Genomic DNA, 22862 nt, shown 5'->3' with positions numbered 1-22862 from the left:
ATGTACACAAGTTTTATTTTTGCATGCTACAGGTCATAGCATAGAAGTTTGTGTGAAGGGTGATGGTGTGACCATGTACTATACACATTAAAATACTCTGTGCCGTAGGTTAAAAGAATACTGGAAATTGCCTCAGAGTTCCATGACCTTATGAAGGAATTCAGCCTTCTGCTTCAATCCTCTATTGTGGTCACAGAATTCTTGGATGACTTGCAAAGTCCTGAGTCTGTTTGCATGCGTGCCAGAAGACCTCTAAGCATAAGTTATCTATCTATAAGTTATCTATCATTGCTGTATCTTATGAATGTAAAATCTATGTCAATGTGTGCGCGGTTATTTTGTGTGCATGTGCAAGTCCATATGCACCATACACATCACAACTATTGGCTTTGCCAATGGTTGTTTTAAATTTGCAGGGGTAAGTCTGGGAAGACTATGAATGGAAGGAATGTAAATATTTGTAGCCCCTGCCACTGGAATGGGCTCACTCCTGTCCTGAGAGCAATGATCACCCAAGAGACAATCCAAAGACTCCCCCAAAGATAGTCTTCTAGGAGCAGGAAGACTCTCTATGCAGATGAGCCATGACCTACCTGAGCAGAAGGACCATACCTCTATGCCAGCTGCCCGGAGCCTCCTGTACACCATCCTTCTGTACAGCCACCTCACCAACCATCACCTGGGTTTACCTAACCTGAGCTGCCCGGGCCGCAGAAGTGGTGTCTGTAGCCAGTCAATAACCCAGTCAACCAACACATCTGTGGCTGTTGACCCTACTCTTGTCACCATCACAGACAAGAATTTAGGGTGCCCACCCATCACTGCAATGAGGGAACCATTGTTGTGACATGGTTGCCGACTTCCACACTCAGCCGCAGGACGACGCTTGAATTCAGATCGCTGTGCCTCCGCGGTGGAAAGCAAGTACCAGGAGGAAAGCTACGCTATTGATTTCTAAAGCCCACATACATCAGCCATCATCAATGTAGAGCCGGAGCCAGACCGAGAGGGGTAAATTAGATTAAATTATGGAGTCTTGCGGCTGCGAAGGGGCTTGTGCGCAGCACGATTCATGGTTTCCAGCTCGGGAAGTGTAACATGGACCTAGGGGAGGGTGGGTTAATTAAACAGGAATGAGGAGGAGGAGGGAGTGGGGGCAGCAGCAATCCATCCTTTGCAAATATGATTATTGTGCAGTGTGCCTGGCCAGGGGACCATGAGGCTTAATGTAAGTGTGGAAATGTGAGCCTCCCCCCTGGTTGGGTAGTAAAGACAGCTATAGCTTGAGGTGTGGTGGGTCCCTCACACCACTGAGCTTCAGTGCCTTGCATCTACTGTACCAAAGATGCCTACACCCCCTGATGTGGTGCAGTGGGAGTGTCATCAGATCTGAGGACATCTGCTTGATGCCATCCATTGTCGCTTCGGGTGACCACTTAGTGTCATTACTAAACATTGACTTTCAAGGTGCAGGGAATGGCCTGAATGGGTGGAGTGGGAACCCTGGCTCCTTGAGCTCACCAGCACACATGGCCCCTCTTCAGGATGGACTGTGACATTGTTGGCTTTCAGTGTACCAATCAGTGTTTTGCAGTGTTCTGTGTTCAGACTGTAGTGTTGTGTTGTTGCAGTTGTGTTGAGGGGTTGTATCTGTAGCCTGTTGTAACTATGTTATGTGCTGTAGTTTTAGTGATGTGATCTTACTTTTGTTGTCTTGCATCTGGAGTGTTGGAGTGTAGCATGTTTAACTTTGTTGTGCTGTTGTAGTGACCGTATTGTAGTGGTATTGAGGTGGCGCTGCCCTTGCAGAGTTGTATTGTTAATAGGTTTCTTGTGGTGTCCTGCTGTCATGCAGCTGCATGTGCAGAGGTTTAGTTTTAATGTTGTAGGGAGAGAGCTGTAATCACACAGGTTTAGTTGTGTACAATGTAGATGCAGTGTTATAGGTGTGCTGTTGAAATGTAGTTGTAGAGTTTTAGTTGCAATGCTCTATCCTTGTGGTTGAATGTCACATTTTTTAGTTTCAGTATTGATGTTGTTTCTGTAGTGTTGTAGTGTGTTATGTAGAAATGGAATTTACAAGTACTTTGATGATATACCTAGTGTTGTACTTATAGTTGTGTAGATATAGTGCTGCAGTGTATATGTAACAGTGTACTAGTTGTAGTGTTGTAGCACTATAGCTGCAGTGATGTTGTTACATGTCTTAGTTGTGTTGTTGGTATTGTTGTTACAGTGTTGTAGGTTATATAGTTGGTGGTGTGGTTGTATGGCCGTTGTAGTTGTCATCTTTGTGTTCCATTGATGTAGTTATAGACCTGTAGGTATGTGATGCATTATCTCCTTGATTCAATTTACAGAAACAACCAAATCTTGGATACATTTACTAAAAATACTGCAATGCAACACAGCAGCCAATGTTGCTGCACTTTGTTGCATAAGTGGAACAGAGAAGGTGCAAAGGTGTGTGCATGCTGGAAGCACAAATCCAGTGCCTAGACAATTTTTAAAACATTTAACCCATTGGATGTGTGCTGTACATGTACAGGGAAAGACTCAGGCCCAGATTTATACTTTTTCACGCAAAACTGCGCTAACAAAGTTTTGCCTGAAACAGTTTACTGCTGGCTAGCACCATCCAAAGCCACCGGCCAGGCGTCATATTTATGGAACAACGGTAAGGCCCAGCTAGCGTCATAACAAAGGACGCTAGCTGGAAGGGGGAGGCGTAGGGGAACAGGAGGTTGTGCGTCAAAGGTTGACGCTAGTCTGGTTAGAGGCATAAAAATGCCTCTAACCAGACTAGCGTCATTTTTTGACGTACAACCCCCATGGACATGACTCCTGTCTTAGTAAAGACATGAGTCATGCCCACCACCCCAATGGCCATGCCCAGGGGACATATGTCCCCTGGGCATGGCCATTGGGCCCAGTGCCATGTAGGGGGGCCCAAGTTAGGCCCCCGTTTGGCACTTTAAAATAAAAATGAAAATACTTACCTGTACTTACCTTACTTACCTGGGACGGGCTCCCCCTATCCTCTGGTGTCCCTCTGGTGTGGGTGGGGGTGTCTCTGAGGCTAGAGAAGGGCACCTGTGGGCTCTCTGACCCTGGAAATAGGTCCACAGCTCCCCTAACGCCTGCCCTGACCTAGGTGTCAAAGAATGGCACTATGCAAGCTTAGCCCCATTATTTAAGGCCCCCTTCCCCTGTGTGTGATTTTAGCACAGGGGATAAATATGGCACTAAGGCCATATAGTCATTTTTTGCACTGGAACACCTACCTTGCGTCTCATTGATGCAAGGTAGTTTCCCGCAAGCAAAAAATTACACTAACTCCAAAAGTTTGGTGCTAGACTGGTCTAGTGCCAAAGTATAAATATGGAATTAGGTTTGCGCCAAATTTGCGTAAAAAAATGATGCCAATACAGCACAGAGTATAAATCTGGGCCCCAGTGTTTGACTGGGTAGTCCAGTGAGCGAGTAGTCCTGGCAGCATGAACAGACGAATGGAGAGACTTGCATCAAGGTACAGAGGCTTGAGTAGTGGGTGAGTGCATAGTCCAATCACCAGGGTTTAGGAGCAGATGAGTGGTTGAGTGAACAGTTTGTGAGGCATGGTACAGGGGTAGAATGAGTGGATTAGTGAAAAGGCCTAGCAGCATAGTACGTGGATAAAATGGATGGATAATTGCATATTCAAGCTGAAATATGCACGGCGTACCACCTACAAATAATACAACTGGGAAGGGAGTGTGCATGGGCGTAGCTTGGTCAGTAAGATTGGGTGGAGGGGGGTGTTAGCTTCAAATTTCCCAACGATCACATTGGCACATTGTGGTAAAATACATTATTAGAGAAACAGAGCATAAGGGGTCTTAATGGGCGGTGGGAACGGATAGCAGCGCATATCGTTAGGGTTAATTAAAAGACAACGGCCCAGATGTATCAAAGCTTTTTCCATTTGCAAACGGTGTGAATTGCAAAATTCCACTGTTTGTGAATACAAAAATGCCCTTCAGAATGTATGAAAGGCATTCGCTGTACAATTTCAAGGAATTGCTAAAATAGTGATTCCCTGAAATTGCGACTCCATTTAGGGAATCGCAAATTGTGATTCCCTAAATAGGTAATTGCAAATAGGAAATACCAATTTGCGATTACCAGTGCACATGTATCATGCATTTCCTACATGCGAATTTGGCATTTAGGAAATGCAATTACCACAAATTGAAGTTTGGTGGTAAGCATGTGCAGTTCCTAAAAATGCATTAAGAATGCATTTTTTTAAATGACATGTAGCTCACACATGCCCCTCGGGCATGTGTGCGCATTACATGTCCACAAATATTTTTTGGGGGTGCATCAAAGGGGGCCTTAGGCCCCCAGCACCCTGGGATTTGCATTACCTAATTTGCGAATTCCTAACAGGAATTCACAAATTTAGAAATGCAAAACCATTTGCACCTATGGGCCTACAGGCCCATAGGGATGAATGGAGTCCCATTCCCTAATTGCGATACGCTTATAGCGATTGCGATTTTTTAGAAATTGCTATTAGCGAATCGCAATTTTCATACATCCCGTTTTGCATTTCTCAAATAGCGATTTCTTAAAATTTGCTATTTAAGAAATACAAACCGGAGCTTGATACATCTGGCCCAATATGTTGTAAAATAGCTAACAGTTTTAAGAACCTGAAAACCAAAGAGAGAGAGGGACAGAGTGTGTTTTTGTCTGTGTGTGCATGTAAAAATCCCAGGTGAAATCCGACAGCCTTCTCAGCATACCCGACTTAAAGCACCTGCACCAAACTATTTACTACAGAACACATTTATTAGGATGTGTAACACCCCAAACACCCCTTCTGAAGCTATGCTCCTGAGATTGTGAATACTAAATTGTGAGGTTAGGTTGCCTACCATGACAAATGTATAAAAGTGTGAACTACCAGGGTGACTCAAATTATGTGATTCGGCTGCTGCAGCTTTTTTTACATATAATTATGGATCTGCTGCACTTGCCACATAATCCGTCATTGGCAGCATAATTTGCAGATTTTAACCAAAACAAATATTGTTTCTAGCTCAAACAAATCAAAATGCAGTAAAACATGGTGAAGTGCTCGCGTGCAGTAGATGGCCCTTCGCAAAGTTTAAATAGTCATCTTTCAGTTGCTTACTTCTGTAATTGGTTGTTAAGCTATTACTACTGAGGTGAAATCTTTGCCCAGATAGTAGTACCATGTGTATAAATGTCAAAATAATGGACTAATACTAGAACAAATGTTGCACATAATGCCGCATAATTTGCTTTTTCTTGTTGCATAATTTAGTCAACTCTGCTGCATAGTTTGGTGCTCCCCTGCCTCATTAGTGCAGTGGTCCTGGAACTCCCTCTTTGTGTTGATTGTAGATGATGGAAAAAGAGCAGATGATGGACGGAATGCTGAACAAATCAAACATTCACCCCCAGTCAAAGATCTGGGTTAAATCCATCATTTTTTTTGCTCACCATGCCACCCCAGTTTGGACTTAGCCATTTACAAATCCGTGTTGACCATGTTCCCCATGAGAACAGTCCAGCCCGAACTCCCAGACCAGGTCCTCCCTGGACCAGAAACTAGCATCCTGGGACCTGTTTTGGGGTATCACCCCTCGTCAGCCAGGCTAGCATGAATCTGCTGGCATAGTGAGCACGGGACCCACGTCTGGGCATACCCTTCCCATTTAGAGTGACAATTGCAAAAATAACAGAAGATGGACGGAATGCTGAACAAATCAAGCATTCACCCCTAGTCACATTGTTTTTTGCTCTCCATGCTATTCCAGTTTGGACCCAGCCATGTGCATTGTAGATGCTGTGCTTGTGGCATGAACCCCACCATTGGCTGCAGGATTTAGGGCTCAGAGAGAGTGACTAGAGGTTCGATGTATGAAGGGGGAGGTCATAAACCAGCTGGCGTTTGTTTTTCTAAAAAATATTGACGGGTTTGGTACCCAAATTTCCTTTAAGCAATGCATCTAATGTCTTACTCTCTCATCTCGACAAATGCCCCTTCACAGTGAGTTGCAAAGTCTCCTTCAGGAGACATTTTGTGACTTCCTGTGAAGGGTGAATGGATTGAGGGATCCCCGAGTCACTCCTGATGCTAGCTGTAATCATTCAAAAGATGGGGGCTGTCCCTCAGAGACAATTTGTACTGTGCAAAACCTCTTTTGGCAACAGCCATTGCAAACCATTGATACACCGGATACGGAGCAGCAAAGGAAAGGGTGAGGTCCATCCCAGACCCTTTTCCTTTGCAAGTAGATATGGGTCGTGAAAGGTGCGATTTCTCATCAGTATATTTTGTTTTGCTCTTTTGCTGTTACAAGCATCTATTTTGCAAATCACAGGCTTCGCGACCACAAAGGGGCTGATTACTTCAGGCCCTATTTTCCTATTCGCAGACACGGACCTCGCCGTCTCTCTCAGCGGGCTCGAATGGTAAAGCTTTCTCCATATATACAGTACACTTATGCTAAGCACATTAATAATGTATGTATGTATAACGTGTGAGTCACAAATGTAAACAGACTTTAATGAAAGGGTATAACTGCAAAAGAGATGGGCTTAAAGTACACATATTAGATATGCAACATGAGCTCTCGAAATGCATCTAGGACTGGAGCAGTTGGTGCACCCCTGGGGGTGCTAGGAGAGCAGCCAGAGAACTGCATTGTATCAGTGCACTGCACTTGGTAGCCAAAGTCCCTTCACTAGCATGCATGCTCTTGTTACTGAAATACGCACATGGACACATGCACCAAGCCATGGGGAAGGAGCATTGACTAATGCACCATTGTCACACACATTAATACCACCGTATCCGATGGGAGAGGTACAGAGGGCTGTGCCATTGGACCCCTTCCACACGTTGGCCCTGGAGTGCACAGGTGGACCCATTGTCTGTGTGCTGAGCTGAGGATGTGGTTAGTACCTGTGCATGGGTACGTTGCCCTATACAGTATAGTGTGCGGAGCCCTTCATCGCTTATTCAAGGTTGCAATGGACACCTATGCACTGTAGCGAGGTGGGGATTTAACTCGCTGCTCGGTGACCACTTTTTTATACACTCTTTTGCACGGACTGTCCTAGTATGGCTTGACAGAACAGCTGTTGCCAGACAATTATGTGAGCATCACTAGAGAGGGGCTTTGGCTCCGCTCACATTTTGGGAACGAAGAGTACATTTTTGTTTGGGAAGAATTTGTGTGTTTCCAAAAAAAGCCCGTGGCCTCCACATATTTGTTGTTAATTTGTTTATTCATCTAGTTGCTTGAGCTTGAAGTTCCAGGTGTGCACACATGGCTTTGTAATGCCCTTCAAGTGTTTTAGATAACTAAATACTTGACGGCCTTTTCTCATGGATGTTTAGGTCTGGCTTGATAGTGCAACTGTCCCTTGACCTTTTAACTTACACCAGTATTGGTCTGCAGTTCTTTGCTTCCCTACAAATACATATCCATTCCCATGCTATTTACTTGCTATGGTTCACATTACCATACCACATTCCTTTAAAGCCGGATCTATTGTCATTGCCAATGCTTGCTTATACTGTTGCGCATGGTACTATTGTTTGCACGGTGACCCTATTTTGGAATTTTCATGTGTGTTGGTCCTGTAATTCATATTCTCTGTTTTACCCTGATGCAAAACCTCTCAGTAATAGGGAATGGGGCACAATGTTTGCTCCCATAGCATGTCCATCTGAAGAGTGCAGAATTGATTTGACCTCTCTTTTTTGCCAGTGCAAGATACTGGTGGTCCTGTCATAATGTTGTGGCTCTTGGTGAATTCTGAGCATTGATGGCATGATGCCCGTCCATCCTATTTGCTGGTCCCAGCGTACTTTTGTAATTCTTGGCATATTTTGGGTATCTGTGGTATCAAGGTGTCCACCGTTGTTATAATTCTGGGCCTGCCACAATGGTAGTAATCCAAGATCTTTTGTGCCACTCCTGGCATGATGATACCCACACTTGGTAAGATATTAGTGTTAGTTCTTGGTACTGTGTGGGCATTCCTGGCATGAGATGTGATACAGGAGGCATCCAAGGAAGAGCCTGTCTGCGTGACATAGGAGTACATGGGAGTACTAGATGGTGACAAATTGATCTTTAGGCACCAAAAATGTTAAGTAAAAACGAAAAGCTCCTGGCATTTCAGGACAGAATTTGTGTTTTATGAAGACAACAATAAGCGCTTGTTTGGAGGAACTGAGATTATTTTTACAAACTTAAAAGCTTGTATTTGACAGAGCAACTCACAGACTGCTACTTGGGGGTAAAAACGATTGCATTTCCAAATATACCTTGAAGCTCATACTTGAGTGATTATCTTTTCTGGCACTCTAGAGTCTGACAAATCGGTGTAATCAGCCACAAACTGAGCGACAGTACTGCTGTTTGAACTGTAGTCTGTCTAGTTACCCCGTGTTAACTTCCACATCCTGACACGCCAGCTCCGCTCTGCCGACTTCGCCCCCGCAACAGTCCCTCGCATTCACCGCACCACATCCGGCGGCATGTCCTTCTCCCACCTCGCCGCCAAAACCTGGAACTCCCTCCCCACCAACCTACGCAAGACCCAGGACCTCCTGTCCTTTAGAAAGCGCCTCAAGACCTGGCTCTTCGAGCAGTAGCACCCCACCCCCACCCCAGCGCCTTGAGACCCTACCGGGTGAGTAGTGCGCTCAACAAATTTATTGTTTGATTATTGATTGATTGTTCAACATTTTTGTATTTTTAAGTTGAGCATGGCAGCACACAAGCGCTGCTTTTTCGACGTGTTGCTATGTATCTGGGCTTTTAACCACGCCCACCGTACAGCCATCATTATCACTCCTTCATAGGCTTGCCTTTCAAAAATCCTTTAATGACATTGGTAAATGCTTTTGGTTTTCCCCACCTTGGGGAGGTTTTGTTACCTCCTTGCAGACTGCCCCTGTTACATGGATAATTGCACGTTTGCCGATAAGACTGACTACGAGTGAACTTCTTTTTCCTTTTGTGTCTCCTTCGCGCTCATGGCGGCCGTGGCGCTGTGAATGGGCTCGCTTATGTGAAACTGTTTTATTTTTCATTTTCAATTTATGTGGCAAGAAAAGTCCGGTTAGGAGTTTTCAATGTTAATAGCTCTAACTCAAGTAAATGCGAGACCCATTGCGTTGTAAATGCTTGTTTTAGTTTTCAGTTTGCCCCTCGCAATGAGATGCTCGGTCACTCTATATCCTTTGAATGGGATGGGCGGAAAAAAGAAAGGGCTAAAATTTATAAGTGTAGGTGGTGGGATGCTATTAATTAGGAGAGATCGCTTAGAAATACATTTTCTAATCTGCTTGCATCACCCACAGCTTTTCAGATTTTGTTTTTAGAAATTGGACCGAAATGTGATCAGTTTGCCACAGTTTCCCCAATACTTTCTTGGGGCAGACCAGCCTGCAGCACACCGGGGGAGGGCCACACGTGCTTGCCGGGCAACCAATGGACTATTCCTGGAGTGACCTTTCAGAACCTTTCTCTTTTTTTGCAAATCTGGTGAAAGTGTTGTAAAATACACAAACTGACCCCATTTTTAAACATATTTTTAGAGGGGTAGCCCCTCTTCCCACCAACTCTCCAAGAGGAGGGTGGGCTTGCCCGCTGAAATTCGGGCAGCTAGACCCCCACACACACTTTTAAAGCTGCCTTTGATGCCCACCAGAAAAGCCATGACCCCATTACATGTCTGACTTTTAGTTCCACCAGTGCTAGGCATCTACACCCACCCCGCACCAGTCACTATGGTGAGTGCTCGCGGTTTTTTTCCCCTAAAAGCTCTGAAATCGTCCCCTGGTGTTGACCTCAGAGAGTGATGAGAAAAAACATACGCTGGGTTACTGCACAGAATTCAAATTGCTTCATCGATTTCCTGTGAGATAAAAAACACAAATGAAGCTACTCGGTGTAATAAGAATCTTCGCCCAGTCAGACACAATCACATTTCTTGTATTGATCGCCTTCCAGGGGGGGTTTCTGTAAATGCTGTGGGATATTCTGTGCTCGGAGGAGCACTTCTGCCTCTATTTAATGATACCACATAGACCAGCATTAAAGGCGCAGTGCTGCCTGGACCGCCAGGGGCTGTGTGATGGATGCCCGTAGAAGGTTTAGTCGACGAATAAAGGCTCAATATTCTGTATTTAATACCTAGGGACAGTGCTGGACAGTAGGGGGAACCCACCGGCCCCCGAGTCCCCGCAACTATTATTCAGAGTAAAATGCTGAATTTTTCCTGGTGTCATTTTCCAACACAGGGACATAATTCAGGAGCGCCTGCACGCCTCCATATTCAGAGCAGCAACCTGCAGGCAGTGAGGGGCCTTTTTAGGTCAAAGCCTCCTGTACAGCGCAGCTGTCTGGTTTGCTAAAGACATCAGGGGGACATTTGGAAAGCTGCTCTAGAAATGTATTCCTCCCATTGCATACCTTTGTGGTTTGTAACTCACATTTGCTTGCTTTCTATTTGCTGGCTTTGTTTGTCTTAGGCTGCCCACCATGTCTTTGTCCCTCCCATGAAGCATTGCCTATTTACTGTATTATACCAAGATTGCTCACCTTCTATAAATAGCCCTTTAAATTCTGTTCCTTTCAACTTTCCTTTGCATTCATAGACAGAGGTCAAATGTCAGGATCTGTCTTCTGAGGGAGCATGATGCTTAATTTTCTTTCCCTGACTTCAAAGTGAGAGGGTTTATCTGACTACAGGAGGGTGTGATCAGGTGTAGGATTTACTAGTCTTTTTCATTTGCTTTCCTTGCCTGTGTCACAGCTTCTGGGTTTTGCTAGCACTGTGACCCTTTTGGGTACTGTGCGCTCTACAAATTTATTTTACCTACTTAGGAAAAGCTTTTTTCTAGCACACAACAAAACTTAAATGTCTGTAAATGCACTGTGCAAATATTTCAGAATATATCTCAATTAGGAAAGCACAAATGATTCACATTTTTTGTAATTCTGAAGGATGCTGGAAACAAATATTTGAATACGATCAAAACAAATCAATACACTAGGTGATACTATTTCCACACATTATAGTTTGTGCACTGTATAGGTTTATCTGTAAAACTGTATGCCTGTGCAAATGTAATGGTCATTTCAACTGAAAATGTGTTGTCTGTAATGGCAGTGCACTATCAGACCATGCATACTCCACCCTACGCCACTCTGTTCAATGACACTCTATGCCACTTTACGCCCCTCCACTTTACACCACTCTACTCCACTCTACACTGCTTTACTACACTCCACTCCACTCTATGCCACTTCACGCTACTCCACTCTCCTCTATGCCATTATACAACATTCAGCTCTACAACACTCCACCCTTTCCCACTCCACTCTAAGACGCTTTGCTGCACTCCACTGTATGCCACTTCACTCCTCTCTATGACACTCCATTCTGCACCTCTCTAAGGCGCTCCGTTCTATGATACTCTATGCCACTCTGTGACATCAATGCCACTCTATGCCAGTTCATGCCCCTTTACTCCACGACACTCCACACTACGCCACTCCACTGCACTCCTTCGTGCTACTCCACTCTATTACACTTTACTCCACTCTACGATATGCCATTCTACACCCCTCCACTCTATGTCCCTCCAATCCATGTCACTCCCCTTTATGACAATCTACTCCATTCCATTCCACTGTAAGACACTCCATGTAACTCTACCGCACTCTACACCACTTTATGCCTCTTAAATCAAGGCCACTCTACTCCATCCTATGCTACTCCGCTCTACGACTCTATGATACTCCACTCTATGAAACTATGCCACTCTACGCCACTCCATGCTACTCCATGTCACTCTACTCCACTCAGACACTTTACTCCACTCCACGCCACTCCACTCTATGACACTTTAGTCCACTCTGGACCCCTCCACTCTATGATCCTCCACTCTATGACAGTCCAATCTACGACAGTCTATGCACCTTGACTCTGTGCCCCTCTACTCTATGACTCTTCATTCCACTCTATGACACTCTTACGCCCCTCCACTCTATGACACTTTATTCCACTCTATAATACGTCAATCCACTCTACGCCCCTCCACTGTATGACACTTCACACCACTCTACAACACTTAGGGCCTCATTCTGACCCTGGCGGTCTATGACCGCCAGGGTGGAGGCCGGGGGTAGCACCGCCAACAGGCTGGCGGTGCTACATGGGCAATTCTGACCGCGGCGGGAAAGCTGCGGTCAGAAAAGGGCAACCGGCGGTTTCCCGCCGGTTTACCCCTGCCCAAAGGAATCCTCCATGGCGGCGCTGCAAGGGCGCCGCCATGGGGATTCCGACCCCCTTCCCGCCAGCCTGGTTCTGGCGGTTTTCACCGCCAGAACCTGGCTGGTGGGAACGGGTGTCGTGGGGCCCCTGGGGGCCCCTGCAGTGCCCATGCCACTGGCATGGGCACTGCAGGGGCCCCCTAACAGGGCCCCACATAGATTTTCAGTGTCTGCGTGGCAGACACTGAAAATCGCGACGGGTGCAACTGCACCCGTCGCACCCCTTCCACTCCGCCGGCTCCATTCGGAGCCGGCATCCTCATGGAAGGGGGTTTCCCGCTGGGCGGGCGGGCGGCCTTCTGGCGGTCGCCCGCCCGCCCAGCGGGAAACTCAGAATACCCGCGGCGGTCTTTTGACCGCGCAGCGGTATTCTGCCGGTTCCAGCCAGGCCGGCGGCTTCCGCCGCCGGCCGGGGTCAGAATGACCCCCTTAATGCCACTCTACGCCACTCCACTCCACACACCACACCACACTACCACTCTACCACTCTCCAATCCTCTTTATGCCACTCTATGCCACTCCATGCCACTCTACTCTACACCACTCTTACTCCACTCTACAGCACTCTTCTCTATGCCACTCCACTCCATTCTGCGATCTTCCACTCTAATCCGCTCTTTGATACTCCACTCTAATCCATTTCACTCTACAACCCTCCACCCTATGACGCTCTACACCAGAGGTCTCCAAACTTTTTAATGCCGCGCCCCCCCAGTTGTAAACTAAAAATCATTGGGGCCCCCTCAGAATTTTTCACAATTATTCTATAAACATGGCAATGTTTAAATATGTCTAAACCTATTTAAACATTGCAGTTAAGTACTGTTACCTTTTTATAACTGCAATAACATGCTTCTGCTTAAAACAAAAGCCTGTTATCTGTATAATATTTATTTTGGCCAGAGTCTGGGGCCCCCCCTGGGATCACTTCAGGCCCCCCAGTTTGAAGACCTCTGCTCTACACCAATCTACTTTACTCAACTCCATGACACTCCTCAGCACTGTACTCTATTCCACTTACGTCACTCTTCTTCACTTTACTCTACTCCACTCTACAACACTTTACTCCACTTTACTTCACTTTAGCCCACTCTATGACACGTTGCTCCACTCTACTCCACCCTATACCGCTCAATTCTATGCCACTCATCCCTACGCTACTCCAGTCTACAACACTCAATGCCACTCCACTCAATGGCACCCTATTCCACTCCATGCCATTCCACTCTATGACACTCTACGCCTCAACACTCTACGCCTCAACACTCTACGCCTCAACACTCTATGACACCCTATGCCCCTCTACAACACCCTATGACCCTCCACTCCACTCTACTCAGCTCTCCTCCACTCTACACTATGACCCTCCACTTTATGATACTCTACACTCCACTTTATGACACTGCATTCTAAGCTATGACATCCCTCTCTATGCCACAACTCTCCACTCTATGCCATGACCCTCCACTCTACAACACTCTTCCACACTCTATGCCACTCCACAACACTGTAGTCAACCCTATTCCACTCAACTCTATAACACTCTACTCTATTCTATGTCCCTCCACTCCATGCCACTCCATTCTACAAAACTTTTCTGCACTCTGTCACTCCACTCTGACACTTTACTCCACTCTATGAAATTCCCTATATGCCACTCCACCCATTTTTGCTCCATTCTAAGCCATTCCACTCTACTCTGACACACTACTCCAGTCTGCTCCACTACTTCACTCTACAACACTCCAATCTGTGACACTCTAGGCCACCCAAGTCTATGTCACACTGTGCCACTGTCTACAACACTCTACACCCCTCAACTCTACACCCTTCCACTATATGTCACTCTGCAGCACTCCACACCACTTCATTCTACTCTACACCACTTCACCCTTCTCTACTCTGCACCACTCCACACCACTCCACATCACTCTACTCTAATACACTCTACTTTACAATACTCAATTCTACTCCACAACACTCCACTCTACAGACTGCATGACACCCCTCTCCATTTTATGCCACTTCAGAACCCTCCTCTCTACACCACTCCATGACACTCTACCTCACTACACTCGATGTCACTCCACTCTGACACACTTCTCCACGCTACGCCACTCCACTGTATGACACTAGATTTTAGCTCTGCTGAACAGCTGCCAATTTAGTGTACAACATAGCTAAACACACTGGCAAAGCCCATAGCTCGCGAACTGTTGGCTTTGCCAATGCTTGTTTATTTTCTTTTTCAGCTGAGCTGAGAATAAAGGCCTGATTTAAAGGGTCATCAGCCCTCCTTTTGTTCAAGTATCGTCCTGGCTGGTGGCCATGTGGAGCCTAAAAGCTAGATGCCAATACAATGGAAGGAAACAAAGGTGCAAAACATATCACTTCACAAGCACTTTAAAGAAGGCAGGTTGTTGACTTTGTTCAGCTCCCTATGTGAGAGATAATCCTGCACTGTAAGAATGTAAAATGTATGAGTAATTATACAAATATTGATTTAGATGGGACCTACTATTTTTTTATGTAAGCCTTTTACAGCGCTCCTCATCCCAGTGCAGGTGTGAGAGTGCTATACATCACATAAAGAGGCACAATAAATCACATAGGTGTGTAAATAAAGCACAGGAAATGTTACATATGACAATGGGGGTTATAAGGTGTAGGAATCACATTTCATCCATATTTGTAGACATTATATATTAAGAGTTGATGGTCATTAGAAACACAAATTCAGGATATAAAATGCAAGGCAGTGACTTTCGTTGTTTGTACTGCACACCCTTCTTTGCAATCTTAGAATAACAACAGATTGAGAAAAATAAGGATCTAAACCCATGATTTACAGTTTAAATACAGCTCCTTATGCCTGTAAATGGATCACTGTGCTACATTAAAAGGCATTCAACATATGAACTGGAAGTAACAAAATGATCTCTGTGTTAAAAGCAGTAGCCCACCTACCTATCTAAATAAAATACAAATCTATAATCTACATGTTACCCAATGTGCTTTGCACATGCTACTTTATGAGTCAAAATTGTGACTAGAAAAAACACAGAACTTCCCAGACCTGTGTAACCACTAGAGTCATCTTACCACTATTATGATCGCCTCAGAATTGCTGAGCACATAATGATCTGTGCAGCAGGAGTCTTAACCTTGTAGGACATTTTAAACTGCAGACTGTGGCCAATTGAGTAAGCGAGAACAGATTTACTCTCATATATCCTTGTAGCTAATTTCTTTGCAGGACTCTTTAATGCTGCGCCCCTTGTGACTCCACCCACTTTCCTCTGCCACACCTTGACCCCCAATTTATGGGTTCCCGTAGTCATTGTTTTCCAACTACAGCACTGCTTAGGGGCTAGTTTAGATATCGGCGGCTGGCGCACCATGCGCCTTAGCCGGTAACCCCCTGCAGAGGACCGCCTGCTTCAGATCCCCCCCCCACACCGTTAGGCAACGTTTGCTGAGAGTGCATCCGCTGGTATGGGGTACACTTTCAGCAAAACTGAACTGCATCTGGGCTGCCAAGTTCTTTTGGCCCGCTCAGCATGGTTTTTCAAAAAGAATCCTACTCTCCACCCCCACACAGTTTGTTTCTGAAAAACAACAGCCCAGATGCGCAGGGAGTTTACTTCACGCGTGCATTCGTCAGTGTTGATAATCCCTGCTCAGATCTGCAGAGCCAGTTGGACCCAGCCAAGAAAAAGGTGCATCAGGAGAAACACCCTACATAGCAGAGCACCAGGGGGCAAGTGTATTTAAATATAGTGCAATGTAAAGTAGCAACCAAAGGAGCTGTGCTGCATTGTGCAACTGCATTACAGGGTTTGATCTGCATTGCAAACTGGAAGGGTGGGTGCTGGATGGGGACCCTTCCAGTTTGCACTGGAGTACAAACACTGTGCTCAGACAATTTTTAAAACATTTCACACAATGGATATATGTTGTACAGTGCAGCCCACATGCAAATTTTATGATGCAAATCCCAGTCTGACAATTCATGTAGATAGGGCTTTACAACTGAGTGCTTGTGCTGGAACGCCAAAATACCATGCATGTAACGCTCTCTTGTTGCAAAGTGTTGCAAAGCAGTGCAAATTGTCATTTGCTCTGCACAAATGGCATCTTTACACCACAAAAAAAGATTTACATGGATATAAATACCCTTCCAAGGCTTTGTGCTGCTTTGTGTCACTTTGCACGACTTTGCGGTGGCAGAAATTCTTAATAAATCTGCCCCCTCACCACGTACTAAGGTCAGCGCCATGTAGCTGTCTATACTTCACCTCCAAAGGAGCTGGTGGAGTCTCCACTGGTGGTAAGTCATGGGTTCTTTAATCCTGAGTGAAGGGAACCAACCATTAGTTTGGATAGAACTCATCCATTTATGTTGCAGCTCTGACTCTGCTAAACTCTAAGCCAACTTTTTCAACTTTTCTTTAGTGTGAATTATTTTCATCTGCACATTTTGACACATCAATTACAATTCTAGAGCAGCAAAAGTTTCTCCAGACAATATCCCGGAATTCCGTGGTGTTCCTTCTTTCTTTTTCACATGTATTTTGATTGCAAACCAGCGACTGCACCATATTGTACAGCATGGGTATCCCAAATACAGTAAAGGCAGGTTTACACTTAAGGAATTAGCAGTAGCCAGAATTGTCAGTCAGCTGAGCATGTAAAGAAGGTCTAGGGTTGATGTGATTAGAGGTGGTTGGTAGCATCAGAGTCGAAATCATGTACCTCATGAGACGACTGTGAGTTGCACCCTCAGATGGAGCCTTAATACAATACCGCGCAGAGTCAGATTAAGTCTTAGTACTGCTATAGCAGTGATACTCAAAGTACGGCCCTGTGGCCACCTGCGGCCCTCCTAACCATCACATTCGGCTTCCAGATTAAAGCAGCACAGGGCTGCCGTTTACTTCAGAGAGCACTAACACTTAGAACTATGTTAAATAAAGGAGGATGCTTTAATTTACAAGCTAACTGGAGTAAAGGAAAAGAAGAAAATAAAGTATCCTGCACTATTGAACCACCCACAAAGCCGCACTTCCATCCTGATAGCATCAATGCGGTCCTCGGGCTGACTGCAGACCATCATTTGTGGCCCCAGGGAAAATGTTTGTGACCACCTATGCTCTATAGGGTGAGGTGTTGTATCCTCAGATGAAGGCTTATGGCCTGATTTAGAACATGGCGGACGGGTTACTCTGTTGCTACGGTGACCAATATCCTGTCTGCCAAAATCTAAATCACATAGAAGATAATGAGAGTGCTAAATCAGGTCCTTAGTACCTAAGGTGGGTGAGGTGTATCCCCAGATGAATGCACCTCAGTAGGGTGAGGTGTTGTATCCTCAGTTGAAGGCTTAGTGCCTAAGATGGGTTAGGTGTATCCTCAGATGAAGGCTTCGTACCTCACGAGGGTTAGGTGATGTTGCCTCATCTGGAATGGTCTACCTCATGATGGTGAAGTTCAGTACCCTCAGGTGGAGTCTTAGTACTTCATCAGGATGGGGTGTTGCATCCTCATAAAGACTCTGGTGTCCATAGGGGGGTGAGGTGGTATGGTCACACAGTGAATCATGTGTAATCATGAGAATGGGGTTGTATCTTAAGATAGACTCATGTACCTAACAGTCGTAGGCTTTGTAGTCTCAGGTGGAGTCTCATGTACCTCATCAGTGCATGGGTTGTAGATTCAGATGAAGTCTTGGGAACAGCATCAGCTGTGGAGTTTCGCGCATATCCTAGGGATGGAGGTAATAACCTCTGATGAAGCCTCATGTACCTTAAGGCGGTAGGCTTTGTAGCCTCTGATGGAGTCTTATTCATCTCATGAGGGCGGGGGTTGTAGCCTCAGATGGAGTGTCGGGTACACCATGAACGGTGGAGTTTTATGCATATCCTGAGGGTGGGCGTTATAGCCTCAGATGGGGTAACATGTAGCTTATAAGGAGGGGCACTGTGGTCTGTGATGGAATGATATGTACAACGTGGGGGTGGGTGTTGATGTGTAAGGAAATGCCTCTTTTTGTATGGCCACCACCAAGCTTTCGGACTGATGCTGTTGGTTTTTCGACTCTGAGAGTGCACAGAGGCCTACTAACTAGACCTCAGTGCCAGTGCTCTGACCCCAAATTGTGTGTTACATTGGCTATACCTAATGGGCATAGGCTAACTTACCTGTAAATATGTAGTATATGGTACCCGGGTATCCGGGGCATGTACGTTAGAGAGTCACCCCAGTGATGGCATTACTGATTGTGCTACCCTGGGTGTGACACAGGTAAAACGAGTCTCCCTGTCTGCCATCGCAGAATGGAGGAGCAGTTTTAAACTGAAAGCCTGTCTTTTCCGACTTACAGCCACGGAAAAGCCAAACCTCCCTGGCAGTGTGAGGCAGGGCGCAGCGTGTTTCACAGGCAGGATATGTATTTTACATGGTCTGGCAGTAAAAATGCAAAACTGTAATTTTCATTGTAGAAGGACTTGATCATCTCACTGGTGAGCACGGGGTTGCACGTTGACCCCCCCTCAGCTGTGCTAACTCCTAAATGGTACAACTGAATTTGATATTCCAAGGTATCATATAACTTCTTATATAAGCCCGACTTGAGTCTGAAGCCAAAATTAATGTAACAAGTGCAACTTTTACTAAGATGCCACTTTGTTTCCTTCAACATACTGTGCCTTTAACGGTTACACAAGGAGCTTGAACCCAAGACCACCTTCTGCCCTTTTAGCGAGATGTGCGAAAGACTCCAGGAAAGGAAACAATAGGGGCCTGCACCGGAGAGAGGTATTATCTCCCTGCTGCAGGAAGCCACACGGATTTTGGCCCAAAAGGAGAGCTTCAAAGCTGAAGCTGCCTTTGAAGAGCAAATGGGGAACATTTGGGAGAGGGGCAGCCCCGTTGTTTATGCAGACTAGCTGGAACCCAGGAAGAAGAGGGGAAACCTGTTGTCAACTGGTTTTCCTGGAATGTGTAGCCCCCTTCGTTCCCACAGTCCTGAGTTGGGCTACGGAGCTGTGGACGTGACAGGGAGGTTCTGCCATGCTGGGCTTGGGCAGAATGGTGCATCCTGGCACAGCCAGACACCACACTTCCCAGGAAGTGGTCATCGGGGGGATCATGGTAGCCCATTAGCTACTAACCCCCATCTACCCTGAGGGTACTGTCTGGGCATAAATAGGGCACCCCTGCTACCTGAAACTCAGATATCAACTGGACTGGGAGAAGGACAGAAGAAGGACTGCCTGATGAACTGAGGAACTAGCATAGAGAGGCTGCACTGGCATGGACTGCACCTGCTGAACAAGGTGGATAGCAAAGAAGAGGGACGGTGCCTGCTGTGTCCTGCTCATGGAGAAGTTATCTCTGAAGCTCAGGCGACGCAAAGACACTCCAAGGGTCAGTTGGCTGGCCTCCTGACCATAGCATAGGGTCACAACAGCTGAGAAGCCTGACAGGGAAAGTTGGCTGCCCAGGATCTTCACCCCACCACAAACCGCCACGTGCAGTACCAGAGACCAGGACCCGATGCTCAAAGTGGCACCCAAGATTGCTGAGCCCAAAAGAGTAACTGGAGTGCAGCTTGATTGCCCACAAGACGAGTTATCACCCTGGGAAGGATTTGGCTGTGACCTTGATACCAAGAGACTAATAGCCCGGTGGTGACTGGACTTCTGCCAGCACCAAGAGGACTTTGAGGGACGTCGACCCTGTGACCAGGACTGCCTCACCCCCTTCGTGGACCGAGGAGTAGGCACAGGAAGGCCCCCTTCAACCGCTTTGCCTACACAGCATCCTTGAGCATCTCCAGCATCCTTCTTCCCTTGCATCAGGACCCCTTCCATAGGAAGCCTTTGAAAAGGGGATAAAGTGCCTGGAACTGCCTGGAGACTGCTTCATCTGTGGAGATAACTGCTACTGTGGACTTTGCTGGTCCCCCTGACTGGCTCCCTATTAGAGTTGGTCGCCTAATGTGACTCTAAGTGATCGCAACACAACTAGTCCAACTGTTTGGGTAAAAAAAGTGTCAAATTCATTGAGTTTGCAATGCTGGTTTGCTGTTGAGTGAAATGCTTTGATTTACTGTACCTTGTGAATTCTGTATATCCAGAACCCAATGGTGGATCTTTTTTGTTGTGGTGTAGAAAAATACATAAAATTACAGTCTATTTTTATAAATTGGTATGAGATTTCTTGAGTGTCTTGTCCATTTCTTCTTCAATTGCTTTGTTGCTGGTTAAATTCTTTACACGTGTTCCTCTGTGCAAGCCTTGCGGCTCAGAGCCACAGCTACCTAGAGCTGAGCTGAAGGTTTGACAAATGAACCCTACTGGTCCTAAAGGGGGTGGTAAGTGTATCACACAGTGAGGTTGAAGATACTACACCCCATTTCCTCACATGAAGCTGCTGATGAAGCCTTGTGTACCTTCTGAGTGAGAGTTATTGTAGCTTCAGTTAGTATCTCGTGTAGCTCATGGCTCCCGCGGTGTTATAATCACCGACAGAAGCTTGTGTACGAGTGTTGATAGTTATAGCCTCTGCAGGAGTCTCCTGAACCTCATGCTGGTGTGTAGTAGCCTCTGATGCTGTTTCATGTGGCTCCTGAGGGAAGCGGATGTAGCGTCAGGTGGACTAGCATGTACATGATCAGTACTGAGTTACTGTAGCATGAGCGCTGAATGTTGCACTCTCAGAAGTATTCTGATACACCTCACGAGGGTGTTTTTTTCCTGAGGAGCCAATGTGTTGGTTCCTAAGTGGGGGATGCCTGTATGCAAGGCTTAGTGGATAGTGCTCCGGTATTTAAATATTACACATCACTCACTGGGGCTCAGTCACTAGCTGCAGTGTTGGTACTTGTGGACATCACTTCTGTAAAGAGCGGGATGAGCGAAAGGCCAGCCCTGTGTGATGTATCTCCCTTCTTTGTCATCTCTTGTTCTGCACCAGCAGGTCATTTTCTTCTGATCATCTTCCCAGTTTATTGCTCATGTTGGTGATTGGTGGGCTTCAGGTTGACTTGGGAGTCTGAGGCAGGGGACTTCAACCTGGGGGGTGGTGTTGGCTCAAGTGATGCCATGGGGGGGGGGGGGCACCAGGATCTGGCCATAAAAGCATTATGCTGATAACAGGGCTTTGTTTTAAGCTAAAATTTTGGACATCAATAAACCTCTCTGTAAAGGACCTTCACTAACATGTTTTGTCATTTAGATCCACGCTGGGAGTAGGTTTCATTGGGGAAGGGACTTCAAATACTCTTCAAAACTCCACCATCACTTCTAATAATCACACTGTGGATACCTTTACACTTTAGTAAGGCGGGCCTGACCAGAATAGTATGTTTGGCATTGTGTATTTTATTCCACTTTTAAAACAGTATCAGAACGTAACTGCAATGTTTAACTAAGTCTAGACATAGTTAAACGTTTTCTATTTAATAGAATAATTGTGAACAATTTGGAGGGGGGCTCTGATGATTTGTTTTACTAGGGTGGGGGGCACAGCATTACAATGTTTGAACACCATTAGTCTGAGGTAAGTGTAGTGCAGTTCAATGTCTTTCCCCTCACTGCACTTCTGCGTATTTCTCATTTGCTTCTGGACTTTATACCTGCCTGGTGCAGAAGCCTTTCGGCTGGGAGCCCCTGGCCTGCTGAGTGGATTCAGGGCTCTTTGTACCTGGTGCTACATGTGCACAGAGAATGGCCAACTTCTTGTGTCCACATAAATGATTCTTGACTCATCCCAAACTGTGAATGACCTCTGCTTTTTTAATGGGTGCTGCTTCACTAAAATGCCATGGCAGAAGAAGTGATATCACATACTTTGACCTCAACAACATCACAGGAAGTGACATCATAGGACCTATGAGCCTAAATCCAGGGAAGTGATGCTACATGACCTATATCCTGATAAAATCCTAATAATTGCCTAATAATTGTTGTCACTGAACCCTAGTGTATAATCCTGACAATGTATTGCTAAATCACAACTAGAATCACAACAAAGATATTTAAAAACCAATAGTGGTGAAGCCCACTGATACTAATCTGTATGGACCATATATTGAATATGAACCATGTTATTGACTTGAATTACTCCGTATCATTGTTAAAAGGTTTGGCTTTATGACACTTCCAAGGATACATCATTTCACTGGTATCATAAGAGTGTGTTTATGGACAGGAAGTGACATTGTGCTTCACATTTATTTTGCCTCCACAAAAGACTATCTTCGGGGCTGTGCATCATGCCACAATACATATAGGTGTAAGCATGGGGCACTGACCCCGTTTTATGTTGCTTACCATTAAAATAAAAGTTTTCTTTTGTCATTCTTTTAGTGTAAATAATGACTAAATGAGAGGATGAATTGCATAAGGCAATATTTCCAACCAAACACACAAATGCGAACAAGCAAACGTCATTTGTGAATGTAAATTTAGCAAACCGAGA

General features: G+C 45.7%; 1 protein-coding gene across 4 annotated transcripts in view; it reads left to right on the top strand.

Annotated features, from left to right (window-relative positions):
- LOC138261013 (myoD family inhibitor-like) overlaps positions 1-22862 on the top strand; it is a 193424-nt gene that overhangs the window by 19912 nt on the left and 150650 nt on the right. The window lies entirely within an intron of this gene.

Source organism: Pleurodeles waltl, chromosome 10 (genome assembly GCF_031143425.1).
Source record: "Pleurodeles waltl isolate 20211129_DDA chromosome 10, aPleWal1.hap1.20221129, whole genome shotgun sequence".
NCBI classification, from domain to species: domain Eukaryota; kingdom Metazoa; phylum Chordata; class Amphibia; order Caudata; family Salamandridae; genus Pleurodeles; species Pleurodeles waltl.
Note: the sequence above shows the minus strand (reverse complement) of the source record. Positions and strands in the feature narration are given on the sequence as shown.